Source organism: Podarcis pityusensis (assembly GCF_964106645.2).
Source record: "Podarcis pityusensis genome assembly, chromosome: 12".
NCBI classification, from domain to species: Eukaryota; Metazoa; Chordata; class Lepidosauria; order Squamata; family Lacertidae; genus Podarcis; species Podarcis pityusensis.
In genome coordinates this window covers 40,674,761-40,691,591 of record NC_138037.1, presented here as the reverse complement: position 1 = coordinate 40,691,591, position 16,831 = coordinate 40,674,761, and the positions used below count along the sequence as shown (strand labels likewise).

General features: G+C 41.0%; 1 protein-coding gene and 1 long non-coding RNA gene across 15 annotated transcripts in view; one reads left to right on the top strand and one right to left on the bottom strand.

Moving 5' to 3' along the window:
• The window catches only part of LOC308459574, a 133,932-nt gene that overhangs the window by 13,749 nt on the left and 103,352 nt on the right, over positions 1 to 16,831 (bottom strand). The window contains exons 3-4 of one of the 3 annotated variants that reach the window (XR_013978172.1): positions 4,458 to 4,501; positions 2,497 to 2,607 (exon numbers count right to left, since the gene is read on the bottom strand). This is a non-coding gene — a long non-coding RNA (uncharacterized lncRNA). Of the gene's footprint in view, positions 1 to 2,157; positions 2,608 to 4,457; positions 4,502 to 16,831 lie in introns of those variants that run through there. The other 2 variants (XR_013978174.1, XR_013978173.1) reach the window with 2 other exon arrangements.
• Positions 1 to 16,831, top strand: part of ZNF385D (zinc finger protein 385D) — a 609,973-nt gene that overhangs the window by 502,245 nt on the left and 90,897 nt on the right. The window lies entirely within an intron of this gene.

Here is a 16,831-nt window from a genome sequence, read left to right as displayed (position 1 = left end):
AGTTCTAATTAGATTACTTGCCCAGGCCTGTAAAAATGCTGGAGAGGAGAAGATGAATGCAGAACAGTTGTCTAGCTGTGCTGCAGTATTAGTATGGAACAAGTCTCAAACCTAAAAGACACTTCTTGTTCTGTATTAATACCTGCACCATAGGATTTGATCATGGTGTAAGTCAGGCCTAGGCAAACTCCAGCCCTCCAGATGTTTGGGACTACAATTCCCAACATCCCTTAACACTGGTCCTGTTAGCTAGGGATGATGGGAATTGTAGTCCCAAACATCTGGAGGGCTGGAGTTTACCCATGCCTGGTGTAAGTGCTGCATGCCATAACTGGTGTTTCATCCTTTCTTCTTCCTGCAGCTAGAACACGGGACAAATTTAAGCAGGGACGGTGTTCATATGTGAATTGCTGCTTTTAATTAAGTCTTGACATCATTCTCTACTGGGTACACAGAAATTGCCTCCCCATCAAAAAGCAGCAGCACTTTTCAATAAATTAAAGTTTTATGTCGGCTTCAAATTAAAGAGTCATTTCCAGGAGTGTGGTGCCTTGAAGGCATTGAGAGACTGCAGACTGTTTAGATATGATACTTTGAACTCCTCACGGTTACTTGAGCAGAACATATGCTTGTTGCGTGCTTCAATTAAATAGGCAAAAGCCCAGTTTTGGGGGAGGGAAAGTTTACACAGAAGGAGGTGGTCAGGATTACCACCAAGTGATGTCACTGTGCAGAGTTGAGAACATCCACTGCTATTTCTGAAAGAAAACTGGGAGGCAACCAATCTAAAATTATGTAGGTCGCATACCTTTTGGAGAAATGTTTCTATGATTTAATGAAGGTTGGGTAAAATTGATCCAATTAGAATTTCCTTGATATTTCTAGTATAGGGAAATAAAGTGCTGAAAACTAATGACAGATAATGACTCTTCGGCTGTAGTTGCTCTAGTTCCACAGGGTAGAACAGGGCTGCCTTTTCCCCAACCTGGTGCTTTCCACATGCTTTGGACTACAATTCTCATCATTCCTGACAATTGAAGCCAGGCCTTCTTTTCTCCTCTCTATGAAGCTTCATCCCTATTGGTTCGTCTCACCCTGTATTGTGTACTCCAACCAGCTGTTCCCTTATCTGCACAGGTCCATCTAACTGGGGGCAATGAACATAGCATGCAGAACCTTCTGAATCCATAAACTGTGGCACTTGCCCTTGAATATATTCTAATAAGCATGAAGGTAATCAGGCAATTCAGCTGATAAACAGAATGCCTCATTTAAAAGATGCACATAAAGTATGAAGAAAAAAAGGTCCCAAATAAATGAATCCGTACTTTTTTTTTCAAAATTAAAAGATGTGCCAATAATTGAGGGGAGGTGTTCCCTTATTTGTCATGTAAGCTACGCAGAGCTATAAGAACTGCTCTATCTTGTGATGCGGGTGGCGCTGTGGGTTAAACCACAGAGCCTAGGACTTGCTGATCAGAAGGTCGGCGGTTCGAATCTCCGCGACGGGGTGAGCTCCTGTTGCTTGGTCCCTGCTCCTGCCAACCTAGCAGTTCGAAAGCATGTCAAGTGCAAGTTGATAAATAGGTACCGCTCCGGCGGGAAGGTAAACGGCATTTCCGTGCGCTGCTCTGGTTCACCAGAAGCGGCTTAGTGATGCTGACCACATGACCCAGAAGCTGTACGCCGGCTCCCTCGGCCAATAAAGCGAGATGAGCGCTGCAACCCCAGAGTTGGCCACGACTGGACCTAACAGTCAGGGGTCTCTTTACCTTTTATATTGTGTCAACCGGCAGCCAAACCATGGCTTATTATGTGAATGGGACCATACGAGCTCCAGGAGAGATCACAGCTGTTTTGCTCCTCCTCTGCCATTTTGCTGTTGTGCTATAATGAGCTCAGCCATAGTTTGGCTGTGTGTGTTATCCAAATCCAAACTCACACTTCAGCTTTCTGCAGGCTAACCAATAAGCCAAAGCATGGTTCATCTTAGAACAGCGCAACAAAGGAACAATATGACAGTGGAGGAGTAAAACACTGATCTCCTTTCCAAGAGCGCAATACTTTCATGTTGTTGCTTAGCAGGGCGTGCAATCCAAGCCAATGTAATTCTTTTTTCTTTGCTTGACTCTTTTGGCAGTATCATAGATTCTTTACTCATTTATTTACCCAAAGGCAACTTAAGGATAAAGTTAGAAAAGTACATTAATATTTTTTAAAAATAGAATTTTAATTTATAAACTTGCAACAGTGCGTCTACTCAACGAATATTTGAAATTTAAATGCAAAGTCAGTGTCGCTAAAATATAAGACAATGTGCCTAACCATTTAAATAATTCCTTTCATTTTTAATCGAATTGAATAATTCATTTCAGATTTTAATTACTCTGGAATGTTTCTATTCTCTATGCTACCATTTCCCATGCATGAAGAAAAGAAGAAATATGTCTAATGAAAATAACCTTGGCTGCAATACAGTCCCTCCCCTGTGCTTACACAACACTGTGTACCAAAGCAGTGGGGAGCTCGTGGGACATTGGTTTTGGAATTCCTTCTCTGCACTTGTACTCCTCTTAGTACTCCTCTGAATGGAGATATCTTCCAGGCCTGCAAAAGAACAGAGGATTGATCTAAAGAGGGATTTGTATCTTGTGTATTATTAGGATTGTTTGAATCTCAGTAATCTTGGATTCTGTTCTGAAGAAAAACCAGTGGTTCATAAACTAGTGACTTGCATTTTACTTGGGTATCTGGGTTGTTTTTTTTTGAGGGATGGTGTGTGTCTGTTTTAGTTGTGGGTTGTGTTTTGCCTGTTCTTTGAGGGAAGGGGGGTTCTGAGCACCACCAGTTTTACTTCTGTGAAACTGATATTTTGTGCTGCCCATAACACTTTAATGAAAAATCCAGACCAGCTCTTGGGCCTGAAAAATACCTGCATTAAGTCAGCTTTTAAAACCTCCTGAATTGGGACATCCTGATTCAGATGTTGATATCTCCCCACAGTGATGAGATCAAAAAAGTGGAGAAATTGAACAAGCCAACACAACCCGAGGCTCCCCTTGAATATTGTGATGGAGAACAAGATAAGATCCCAACTATAGCAAGCATACATCTAAGATTACTTTTTCCACCATCTCCTACTTGACACTTTGGTTATTAGCTGAAGTGGACGTTATCTCCAAGTTCATCTGTGGTGGAGATAACTTGCCTCCATAATAAAGGTTTTTCTCCAATTTCAGTCCCAGATGACAGTTTCTTGTAAACTGACAAACTAAACCCAGTGTACCATCTGGTACCAACCTGTAGGACAATCCATTAACAACACTGTCCATTGCAAATTTGGCCTAGTTGGGGTTGTATATTTTTCTCACCACAAATTATTCTTTACAGAATAATGTTAATTAGTAAGTGATAGATAGAAAGATTGCCACGGACAGCCCATTAATTCCATTTACCTTAATAGCACTTAGATCTTAGCTTGCTGTACAGCTGTATTCAGACTGGATTATAAATGTAATTTTTTGCATCATTAACTTGCCTGATTAATCTTAGACAGCAAAAGCATAATTATAGAAATACGAGACTTTCAGCATGCTGGTTTGCAGATCTGGGTTTTTCCCTTGTTTGCATCAATGTAAGTGCTGTCAATGAGAAGAGAAGCCAGATACTCTTTCTTTCTTAACAATTAACCTGCATCGTGTACCAGTCATTTCTCATTTTTGTGCCCCTCCCTCCATGGCAGCATACCATGTCCAGCTTTTAACAAGTGCAATTACAGGGTATTTGTATAGTAATTGACCACCATTAGCAATATGTTCATGCTGTTCAAGGAGCATTAATGCAACAGCAAGTTGTACATTTCTTAGTACATCGCGTGTTCTCTAATTGTAATTTTCTGGTTGTTGGATGTGAGATAATCAATCTGGGTTCTTCTGAATGCTACGTATATGATCTACCCCTGAGCTAGTGCCTTCTCAATAATTTAAGATGCTCCAGTTGGAATGATCTGAAGACCTGTTCAGACTGCTAGGCCACAGCATGTGGGGAGGGTAGGCTTAATCTATCTTTCTCAAGCTGATCTCCCTGCAAAAAATACCCTTCCATCACATTGCAATCAGTGGCAGAATTAGGAAAGTGTGACTGCCGTGGAACCTCGGGGGTGCTACAACTATTATTTAGAATGGAGTGTGAGAGGTGAGGGTGAATTTTGGTGTTGTCCAGCGTGTTGTTGACATTTGAGACCCCAAGCTCCTCCACTGCTACAATGAGACCTGGTCAGGGTGGGAGGAAGGTCCTATTTCACCAGTAGGAATTACTCCCCCCCAATTGCTTGCATTGCAAATCTGATCCTTCCCATACCTTTACTTAAAGAAAGAAAACCCCAAATTACTTTTTTAGCTATCTATATTAGTAAAACACGGTGCTGTTTTTCTAGAAAAAGAGGTACTGCAACTTACCATGAATGCTTCCCTTGTTCTCTTATGATGGCAATGGTGCCCACCTAAGAAAAAAAAAGCCCTGGTAAAACGTAGTCTGATCCTGAAGTTATGGAGGACTTGAAATCATGGGTTACATTCAGGCATAATAGGAAACCATGGTTTTCCAAGATGTTGCTAGACTACAAATCCCATTGTCTCTGACCATTGGCCATGCTGGCTGGGGCTGATGGGAGTTATAGTCCAGCAGCATGTTGAGGGCCACAGGTAAGCCATTGTCTCTTCAATATAGGCATGAGCTGTGTCAAGCCTAGAGCTCACACACTTCCCCTTCCCTCCTCTCTTCTTCCTGCAAGGCTCTATTTGAAACTAGCCACAGTTCTCCTTGGGATATCTCAGCTTGTGATATTCATATCATATCACAGCATGATATGAAACCATAGTGTGACCATGGGTTGTTCTCACTAACCACAGAAGAAGTAAAGTGGAGCTATATGATGGATATTGAAAACTTGGGTGACAATTCTAGTAAAATTACAGTAGCTTATACCAGTTCTTGTGGCACCATAGCCATTGTGCATTACTTTTCTAAAACTCTACTTTGAAAAAAGCTTCTTGGTTGTGTAAATGTTCAGTAGATTCTGGATTCGTTATTTGGGCTAACCTGTGAGAATATGTGAGCAGCATATGCCTGGTGAGAATGGGATGGGAAGATCCATATAATGACAGCGTGCTGTGCTGAGACTGACACTGATAGCACCATTCTGCAGAATTATAATAGGATGCTCAGAGCAGCATAGTTTCTATCCAGTTCCAAAATCTCTCTATACTGAAAATCACAACCTATACATGTTGCACATATACAGAATTCCCACACTACCCTGTGGAGGGCAGCTGTTTTGTTTTTGTTTTCCAAAAGTGAAACCTAACATGTTACTACAGTGGTACCTCGGGTTACAGACGCTTCAGATTACAGACTCCGCTAACCCAGAAATAGTGATTCAGGTTAAGAACTTTGCTTCAGGATAAGAACAGAAATCGGCACGACAGCAGCAGGAGGCCCCATTAGCTAAAGTGGTGCTTCAGGTTAAGAACAGTTTCAGGTTAAGTACGGACCTCTGGACTGAATTAAGTACTTAACCTGAGGTACCACTGTACTTTAAAATATTTCACAACAGGCTATAAACCCATTCTTAGCTAACTAGTTGTAGCAGACAAGGAATCCGGTTGACCCCACATCCTTGCATTTGTAAACACAGTAATAATTATGGAAAGTGCAGGCTGACACCATAGAGTAGAGTACACAAACAGAGCCTGCATGACATGTTAGGAATCTTCAGTTCTAATGTTTTATGTTGAAACAGAAAAACAGAAACATGTTTATTTTGCCAGAGCTCCCCCAGCCTCTTGGCCCTGTTTACATTATTATTGCGGTTTGATTATGAAAAGGTCATGGTTGGGGGGGGGTTCAGTCCAATTTTTTGTGTTGAATAAATCCTTGATGGTTTTATTGCTATACTGAACCTCCTTTGCAGTTCAGATGAGTTTGTCTCTCCAGGAAACTGTATGCTCTTAACAGCATTAGAAATGCTGGAAACTGATCCCCGGGGTTTCACAATAAATTTTGCTTGTTTGCATTGTTGCTGGTCTTTGGCTTCGCGTGCAGGCAACCAAAGTACAATTCACCTTCAGTCATAAGCTACATAGAATTCCAAGGCATGGACAATCAGATTTCTTCTCTAGCTGATTGAAAAACATAATAAAATGATCTAATACACTATATTTGAAGGATGCTTTGGGGAAGAGCAGAGGAGGAGGAGGAAGAGCAAGAGAGTGCATTGTCAGTAGTGAAACTTGTTCAGAATGGAATATTGAAGGAAATGCTTCCATGATATGAAATACAAACCTATGTTTTGTGTGAGGGACATACAATCCATTCTGCATCCCAGCATTTCCCCTGCTGCCATTCATGTGCACCGCATAAGGTACTTACAGATGTATACCAAAACCTTTGAGACTATGTGCCATGCACCTTTGAGTCATGGTGTTGAAAAAGCAGGTAAAAATGTTTATTCATCACTCAGAATTCTAAAACCTAGGCTCATCCAATGAAATAACCAGGGCATCTGTGGATTCAGGGCAGACAACATGAAGCAATTTCTTCAGAAAAATTCCTACATTGCTCCCTAGTTGTGATCCTGAAGCGCACTGGGAGACAGGGAGGAAGGTCAGATAATGCTGCAAACGAAGAGACTGCCTTAAATAGGGAACAAGCCCTGCCCGCCTCTTCAGATCACCTTCGGAATGAACCAATCAGAGCCAAGGATTTTCTCGCTCTTGCCTCTCTTGCCCAATGGCTCACAAACGTGTCCAGTCTTTTAGGCACCATTTAGGCCTTTGGGCTGAATGTTCTTACAGCTGATTGAACTGTTATAGGTGCTGTGTGGGTTCCACTTCATGGTGGGCAGAGAGAATGGAAGGATGCTATTTAAGCCCCTTACCATATTGAACCTTATTAATGGCAAGGAGACTGAAGAGTGGCAAACATGTTACAACAGAAGCAGCATGGTTTTGCTTGATAAATAGGTTATCAATAGGTTTTTAATTGAAGGAGGACTTTTGTTGAGTTTGAAATGGATTAGGAGTTTGTGACTGAACAGATCTCGGATACAACCACAGAATCAAAGCCTTATGCTATCTTTTCATTATTCACCCTTGCTAACCATCTCATTTTGTGTTTTTTTCTTTCACTAAGAAGAGAGATAGTATCTTCTTTCTTCAAATGTCAGTTCAGCTTTCTGTTGCTTTAATTCACTCTGCTCTCTGTTTCTCAGGGTTTTTATATATATCTAAAGAAACTCAATGTATAGGACTTTAGAAGCATTGGGTCCAATTCTGCTTCTTATAGAAACCACATATTGCCTGATTTCATTTGTCTCCCTGATCATTTTTGGCATTTAATGGGCAGCTAACATAGTTTTTAGAGCAAATTTTTGGAAACAAGTTGTTAGGTAGGATTTCAGGAGACATCACTCAACATCAGCTTCTTCAAAATTGTATACTGTTCACACAGTATCAGCTACTGGACACACACACACACACACACACACACACACTCACTTTAAAATATATATGTATACAAAAATTGTATAAATACAAGGAATGTGCAACAGCCACAAGATTCACCTTATATTGGCATCAGTAGTGATGCTAATCTTGTGTTGAAAGGCACTATATTAATGAAAATAAATAAATAAATAAACAATACCTTTATTGTCGTTGTACAACCTGTGTACAATGAAATTAAATGAGCCTCCCTCCCCGCCCAAACACTCAGTCTCTTATCAAACAACACACTACCTCGCAAGTCAATTTTGCTATGTTATTTTCCATTGAACAGCCCACGGATAGAAGCTATTTTTTAGCCTGTTGGTACGGCTGATTATACTTCTATATCTCCTGCCCGAGGGTAGAAGATTAAAGATGGCCAGGGTGTGAGTCAGCCCTGAGAATTTTTCTCGCTCTCCTAAAGCAACGATCCCTTGCGATGTTATCTAGCGGACTCAAGGGACAGCCCATGATATCATGTGCTGTATTCACCACCCTCTGTAGAGACTTTCTATCTGTGTATGTCAGGCGAGCATACCACACTGTGATACAATATGAAAGGACACTATACAATATAAAGGAGTTCATCAGTTGTTGTTTAACATTATTCTTTCACAAGACCCTGAGGAAATGGAGTCTTTGTTGGGCCTTTCTGACCACCTGAGTTATGTTGATTTTCCAAGTGAGATCCTCACTAAGGTAAACTCCCAGGAATTTAAAGGAGGAGACTCTCTCCACACAGCCCCCCCCCCCTATATACAACGGGGCAGGTTCCCCTCTCTTCCTTCGGAAGTCCACAACACCATCTCCTTTGTCTTACTAATACTTAGTAAATAAATAAAACAATGGATTTGGAATTGCTCTGATTTTTCAGTTTGATTTGTTATTTGGATCTGAAGAAGTTCTGTTAAAGCCAAAACCCTTCCCTTCCCACATTTACTATAATGGGGAACCTAAAACTGACTGTAGCTTCTTCTCATAAGTGGATGAAATTTGCAGGCAAATTTGAAGCTCCTCCAGAGTGGATTAAGTCTGCCAAATTCCATTAAGATTCAGCCATGATTGTGTGTGTGTGTGTGTGTGTGTGTGTGTGTAAGTGTAAGGTTTCTGCCAGAATTTGATGCAGTTGCAAGCATGGTTGCCAATTCTGAAGGGATGAAGCTTGCTGCCTTTCAGAATGTTAGTTAAAGTGATCATTTCACAAGGACAGGCTTATCTGAAGCTAAAGGGGGGCAGGGATCTTTCACCTCTGAAGTGGGTGAAATTTGTGGCCACAGAAGTCCATCTTTAGTGGATTATGCCTACCAAATTGTAGGCAGATCTACCCAAAGGCTTTCATGAAGGAATCTTTAGAATGGTTTCTTAAAAAAAGAAAAAGTATAGCACTTTTTTAAATTTAGAATGCTTTTTTTAAATGGAATATGATTTAGAATTACAGAAATGTAGAGTTGGAAGGTACCACAAGGGTCATCTAGTCCAACCCCTGCAATGCAGGAGTCTTTTGCCCAACATAGGACTTGAACCTACAACCCTGATATTAAAAGTCTACTGAGCTATCATGGCTTCATGGTTGCTCCATCTGAGGGGAGAAAGCTCTCCAACTTTCAGAATGAGGGCAGAACATTGTGGGATGGATGAAATAAAAATCACTTAACCACCTGTAGTGTTGTGTGGGCACTCAGTCTGAAAGCTGGTAACATGATAGAGGTTCCCCAAGGTAAGTGGGTCATAGTAGGCTATCAATGACCAACACAACTGGGAGCTTACTTAAGGGATAAGGAGGCTTAGCCGAGTGGTTAAAAAGTGAAGGGAGAGCAATTTAATAATAACTTTACTAACAATGTTGGACAGCCAGAATTCAATGTAATGAATCCGTAAGTACACTACAATGGAAGACAGGAGGAACAAGTAATATAGAGCCAGGAGAAAAGATGTTGGAACTAAATGCATGCAGCAAAAGAGGTATGGAAAATCTAAGAGAAGTTTAAAACAAATGGAATAAAAAGTAACAATTAAAGCAGATGTTTGTTGAAAAACAGAAAGGGGTTAGTATGAAAAGGAGCAAATAAATCACAAGAAGCTGTACAACTGAACAGAGGGGGAGAAAAGGCAGAATGGCTCTACTCTCTTAAATTTTGCAAACATCCCTCCTACAAATCACTGTGATTGCAGTGCCCTGGGAATATAATTCACTGTGATTAAAACACAGACCTGTCCATCAAAATGAAATATCCCTCTACTTCTCTCCACTCCACCTCCTCTCCACTAGAGCTTAGTACCTTTTCCTAGTCAGCTTGGTTGGTTGGTTAGTTGTTGTTGTTTTTTTTGTTTTGTGTGTGTGTGTGTGTGTGTTTTAATAAAACAAGATGCATTGTTCACTCTATTTTAAATGGCAAGTTGCTGTGTTCTTTTGGACACCCAAGTCCAGGCATAGGCAAACTCGGCCCTCCAGATGTTTTGGGACTACAACTCCCATCATCCCTAGCTAACAGGACCAGTGGTCAGGAATGATGGCAATCGTAGTCTCAAAACATCTGGAGAGCCGAGTTTGCCTATGCCTGCCCAAGTCCATAGAGTGATTCAGGAAATTAGGCGGTCTTTGATCCACCTTGTGATGCCTTGTGAACCACGCAATCCAACCTGGGTCTGTAGAAACCTCACCTGAATCACCCCCAATCACCTCATAATCTAGGCTGAACGCAGAGTCAGCGAACACTTCTGTTCATGCTACCTGAAGTAGATGGCAGTGACACTGAAAAGAGCCAGGACCCTGCAGTCACAGACAATATTTTGTCTCACTGTTCCTCTAATGGTGTGATGGAGAAGCAAGAGCTTCAAGGCCCATTCTTCAATCAGCAGAGTTCCCAGCACAGGGAAGGATGAGACAGTATGAGCTACATTGTAAAGAGTTTTATTTTCTAGCTATGCAGAACAGAAAAGACATCCTCTCTCTACGAAAGCATAGAGCAACCGAACAAAGGAACAAAGGAAACAGGAAACCACTAACGTCACATCCTGTCTCCTCTCCCGTGAGACTGCAAGGTTGCTAGAATGTAAACAGAGTCCTGTGACTCCATGCAGCTGCACAGTGATAACAGAAGCTAACACACCTTGCCTCCGCCTAATGCCTGTCTCACTTCTGACACCACAGGCTGTTCACATGGGGTGTAATATTGGGACTGATTTACTTGTGAACAGTCCAACATGCATAGGTTAATATCATGTGGTCAATTTCCCAGAGGTTAAGGTGTATTTGGGGGAGATGGTAAAGTGTATTTTGGGTGTTACTTCAGTTGTATTTTGCAGTAAGTCTATGATGCTATAAATAAATATGGTATGGTATGGTATGGTATGGTATGGTATGGTGGTATACGCTTCTTCCTCCTCCCCATAATATGTTGGGAAATAATCAGACAAGGTCTTTTAATGATTTTCAGGTGCTACTATTGTTTTATGGTGTTTTGTGTTATTTTGGTGGTGTGGTGTTTTTTACTTTAATTATGTATTGTGTTTTATCTACTGGAAGCTGTCTTGTGGAGACATGACCCTAAAAGGTTGCCTAGAAAACTTTTAAACAAAAAACCCCCCTGTAGACTAATCCCATCTGGCCTATTGATAGGCATCATTGTTTAAATACTCAGCGCTGGCTGTATTTTACATTTCCATCGCAATAACGGCACAGTATTTTATTAGCCTTGTATGAATCATGATAGGCATAGGTGCTAGTAGGACCTCCCCCCCCCCAAAAAAAAATTTGTTTGTAGCAATATTTCTATTTAGATAATCACATTTCTGAAGTAGCTGTGTACATAGTAAATGGTCCCTGAAGACCTTTAGTCATTCACAGGAATATTCCCTGTAGGGCCCAGTTGCACAGAAATTAATAAAGTCCATACAGCAAGTTCTATGTCTGGCAAAGATACTGTATTAGTTTGCCATGAATGATTAAAGGCAGTGCTGTCATTAAAAGCCAATTACTGCATTTGGTCTAGCTCTAGGAAGATCTTTCACATGTAAAGCATCCTACTGAGAACTGTTATGTAATGATCATTACCCTTCACAGCTTTTTGTTCCGAAATGCACAATAAACTTGAAAACATTCATGACACATTAATTATTATTTCAATCTCTTATTTTTTTGCCTGTCCAAGTAAGCATAGAATTTGCTTGTTTGGGAGCCAGTTTCTGGGGAATTCTGATGTGTTGGACGACATCCAATCGTCATACCTTTGATGTTTTGCTGCATGTGTGTGTAACAGAATATGCCCCATCGTACCGTTTAATTGGCATCTACAGTAAGTAACCCTTTGAAGTAAGCAGCCAAATAGCATAGGCATGCACAAGATAATTAAGTGTTGGAGAGTAAATGTATGTGATCGTGATCGCACCCACACTGGTTGATGTTTTCCTTTGACTAGTGCTATTACTGTGTCACTACAGGTAGAGGGATGCCTGAATTAGTGTGGCCACTGGAACATGGCCAAAAAGAGTAATTGCAAGAAAAGAGTACTGAAGAGAACATGGATTTGCACAGACGGTTGTCTTCTGACAGCACTTCAAACAGAGGACACTGTAAAGCAGGACCCCTAGTCACCTTAATTTGAATGCTTACGCAATTTTTTTAAAAAAATAAATAAAATAAAGATAAAAAACAGCAACTCCCTGCAGTTGAAATATTAGCACATCATGGAGAAATATTCAGGTTCATCCCCTTGTCTGCTGCACTGGTGTTACAGGGAGCTACTCTAATGGAAGGAGATATTCAAAAATAGCGACCTCCCAAAAAACTTCAGCTTGAAATGGTAGAAACAGCATTCTGTCCCCTCATTTTGCTGAACACAAGGAGCACGTTTCTCCTTCGTAAATTTATCCCCCCCCCCCCCGTTTCCATGTGTTCACACTGGGATTTAGCTGATGGTTCAGGTGTGGTTGTGAGCATGGGAATTAATAGGCGTGTTACCCAAAGTACAAAATGTTAACATTTAATGCAATAATTTAAAAGCATACAAGAAAGTGATTGTGAAAATTAGGAAAGAATTTCTGATGATGTAGTGATATGAAATACCTCTAAAACGCCATTTTCATGAAGGGCATCTGCTTGGTTTATCACAAGGCTTCAGATACTAAGAGCTTCAATATGAAAAAGTTGAACACCACAGAGTTTGAGGTAGCTTTGTAGGTACACAAGGGGTGGGGAGTTTGATTGCCTTCACAAAAAGAGGAACATTTGAGATAGCAGCTGCTCATTACGTCGCTTTATCTATAGATGACAGATTTTTTTTCTGGCTGAATTTGATGGCTTCAAACTGATACGTATTTCTATCTCAAATGTGTGAGAAGCAGTTTATCATAGTGTTAAACTATTCATTGATACGACCAGAAGCAGTGATTCACAAAAAATATGTAAAAATGCTATAACTTATTATGTAGAATTTCAAATCACTGCCTAATTATTTATCATAATTACTGAAGCAACACTGAATAAATCAGCTATAAAGGGATGAGTCATGCATGACAGCACATCTAGAACATGCATTTTTAAGAGCTTTGCATCATTGGTTCTCATCTGTATTGAAAATGAGTTTATAGGGATTTCTTTTTTCTTCTATTATTAGGTATTTTGACAAGCAAGTTCCCTCTGCTGGCTCCTTTCTTTATTCCCAATGTTGATTATTGATCTAGTAGATAGAGTACTGAGAAAACCAGCTGTGTTTTACAGGCATAGAGATGTCCTGGGTAACATTATGTGCATTATTAGAAATAATTATTAACATGACCATGTGGATTGACAGACCAGGTTATCTGCTGATTGCACACAATGTAGGCACTCCCTTTCCTTAGCAATGCAAACTTTATTTAGCGTGCTCTGTAGCTATATCCGTGGTTTGATAGCTTTAAAATCTTAATGTTAATATTCAGCTATGTGAGCTCTGCTCATGTGACATATCTGTGGATATGAACATGCAGATGGGGAGAAACGGAACTAGGTCCACTGGCCTCATGCATGCTCAGTAAAAAATCTGGAGCTCATGTTTCCAAATTCTACATATAGTGCCAGTGGAAATGATCTTAGCTATAGTTTGTTACAGGGACGTGGGTGGCGCTGTGGTCTAATCCACTGAGCCTTGGGCTTGCCGATCAGAAGGTCGGTGGTTCGAATCCTCGTGACGGGGTGAGCTCCCGTTGCTCAGTCCCAGCTCCTGCCACCCTAGCAGTTTGAAAGCACGTCAAAGTGCAAGTAGATAAATAGGTACCGCTCCGGCAGGAAAGTAAACGGTGTTTCCATGCGCTGCTCTGGACAAACGCTGGTTCCCTTGGCCAGTAAAGCGAGATGAGCGCCGCAACCCCAGAGCTGTTTGTGACTGGACTTAAATGTCAGGGGTCCTTTACCTTTACCTTTTATAGTTTGTTACATTTAATGAACAGGGCTGCATAGTTTTGTTTTTTCTTGAAGAAGAGACTAAAGACAAGAAATTATCTGATAGATGTTGTAGGTATAATGCTGGAGATACTTTATTGAGATATATGGTGTGGGCATGCTTTTGGTCTGAGGTGGTTGTCCATATTGGTTTTGTACTGGTGAAATCCTTGATATCCATGGATATCCATGTACTTTTAAATTATATTCATGTAGTATGAGATTCCGCCCTCCTCCTGCCTTTAGTGTTTTTAGCCAATGAATGCTTATAGAGAAATTTACAACCCTCAAACGGCCTCAAAATGACCCAGGATTCCTTTCTCTAAACAATGGACGTGTGTCATTGTGAACTCATTCTATGAGCTTCCTTTGTATGTGGGTCACGCTAGATTTTTCTTTAGATTCAGACAAGGGAGAATTACCGGTACTTTGAAGCTGCCCACCCCCACACTCCTGTCTTTCCTGGTGCAGAAGTGATTGTTGGCCAGAGAAATAATTGACAAATCTGGGGTGTATTTCAGTATAGCTATGGCTGTGTGACTAAAGTAAAAGGGAGCAGCAAAAGTAGAAGTTCATGGTTTTCCCCACTCAGATTTGATTTAACACCCCCCCACATGTTACCTTTTCAAAAATACAAATAAAACTCATACCTCCATAGCACCCTCCAACATTCCTCATGAAAATAGAGACATTTCATTCTAAACCACAGAATATCCCTATTTTCATGCAGAATGTTGGAGTGTATCACTATCTATATTTTGAGAGGGGGGTATTGTGCTTGAGAATAATGAGTTACATCAGCTCTGCAAATTCACCCAGTGTTGATATTCTACATTTGTGGGTGGGGTGATCTGAGAGAGGGAGGAGTAATGCACAACAACCCTGAAGTACACTCCACGGTAATCCAGTCTCTTGGTGTGTTGGTTATTTTTATTCAATAAAGAAAATTTGGTGTATGTGTGGCTGGGGTAGGAAGGGGAAGTTGATAGTAGCATGGAGTAGATAGTATGGAGAGCGTGTGTGTATGAATAAATGCTTTCCCACCCTTGAGAGAAAAATAGGCCAATCCTTGGGGACGGGCTGTTGTTGCTGGTTTAAATTCTTAAATGGGTGTATCCATGACAAAGCTTCAAAGCCTTTTTTTGCTCAAAAATAGAAAAAAGAACAAAAGAGAAGGGCGGCTTTTTGACCTTTGCTGAGAGTATTGCTGCAGTTATTATGAGGTATAAATAAATAATTACAACCCATACTCTTAGAATACACTACTTGCTGTTTAACAGTTTAATCTGGAATGTATCCAAGCATGTCCACCTGAACCTTGGTTGCTGTAAATCTTAATTCTCTCTTGACTCCTGACCTCTTCAATCAGAAACTGCATGCCTGATCTTGCAATGAACGTAGCATTGCTAGCCTAGGAGCAATTGAACAAAGACCTACAGTGATGTAACCGGTTCACAACTCATTAAACTTGGGTTGTTTACATGGGTCAAGGTTGGCACTGGAGGAGAGCAAAGCTCTTGCTTTTTGACAGGCAGACATTCAATAAGTTAGGCATACAAAAAACCTGCATAGTGAAAGTGGGAAGGGATTTCCGCAATGTCACAAAGAATGTCCTCTCCCGGGCTACCCGCCCCAAGCTACCTAGTATGTAGAGGCCCCCTCTGCCAATCTTAATGTTTCAGAAGTTCTGTAGGTAGGACACCATCATTTAGATCAGGCATAGGCAACCTCGGCCCTCCAGATGTTTCAAGACTACAATTCCCATCATCCCTGACCTCTGGTCCTGTTAGCTAGGGATCATGGGAGTTGTAGTCCCAGAACATCTGGAGGGTGAGGTTGCCTATGCCTGATTTAGATGGTTGGTTAGAGTGTGGTGCTGGCAACGCCAAGGTTGAAGGTTCGATCCCTGTAAGGGGCAGCTGCATTGCAGGGGGTTGGACTAGATGATTCTCAGGTCCCCTTCCAACTTTGATTCTGTGAGATGGAGGCTAAGTTGTTTAGGGCTTTAAACATTCATTTGAAAATCCTTACTTGGAAGCAAGGTACCCCAGAAAGTATTTGATGTCTTTTTTGGGGGTGGGGTGACCAGTTGATGTTTCCAAGTTATCTTCAGTGGCAGACGCTTGTAGAGTGTAAATCAGGGAGTATAGTGGCCAAATCATCTGTGTCCAAGTTGTGTGACCCTTTTGCCAGTGGAGCAGAATACATGCCACCTTTATTCTATGTTGCAGAGTAGGCGCTTTGTCTCACCTCAAGGATGGCAGACATAGCTATAAGGCTTGGTCTTACCAACTTTAGGTCAGCAGGCATTTTTGGAAGTTTCCTTGTAGGCAGCTACAAGTAAGTCATAAGGATGACAGGGAACTCTTGGGTATGCTTGGGCCCATAACTTGTGGGTTTAGTTTCTCTTTCACCTTTCTTTCTTTCTTTCTTTCTTTCTTTCTTTCTTTCTTTCTTTCTTCTGTTGTAGCAAGTAATATTAAGTAAAGGATCCAGTTTAAGCCTACAGCTGTGCTGGTCTTACCTGTGTTGAGACAAAAACCTACCCTGCAACATTTACTCGGGCAAATCCTGTTGGCACCCTGCTACTCAGATGTAAGCCCCATTAAGTTTAATGGAAGTTACCCCCACGTAAGTGCATGTAGGCTTGCAACCTTTAAAAAGCACCTAAACGGAACAAACGTGGTGATGGAGGGGATTACAGAATAAAGATACTATTGGCAATTCATAGCATAGCATTCATATATTCCCTTGTGCTTTTCACATGGTTAGAGCCCAGAAACCGTTTGATGAGGCTAAAAAATGGTTATAGACAACTTGCAGGATTATTTGCATGCTGCACTAAAACCAGGAGGTTATTCCAAAAAAG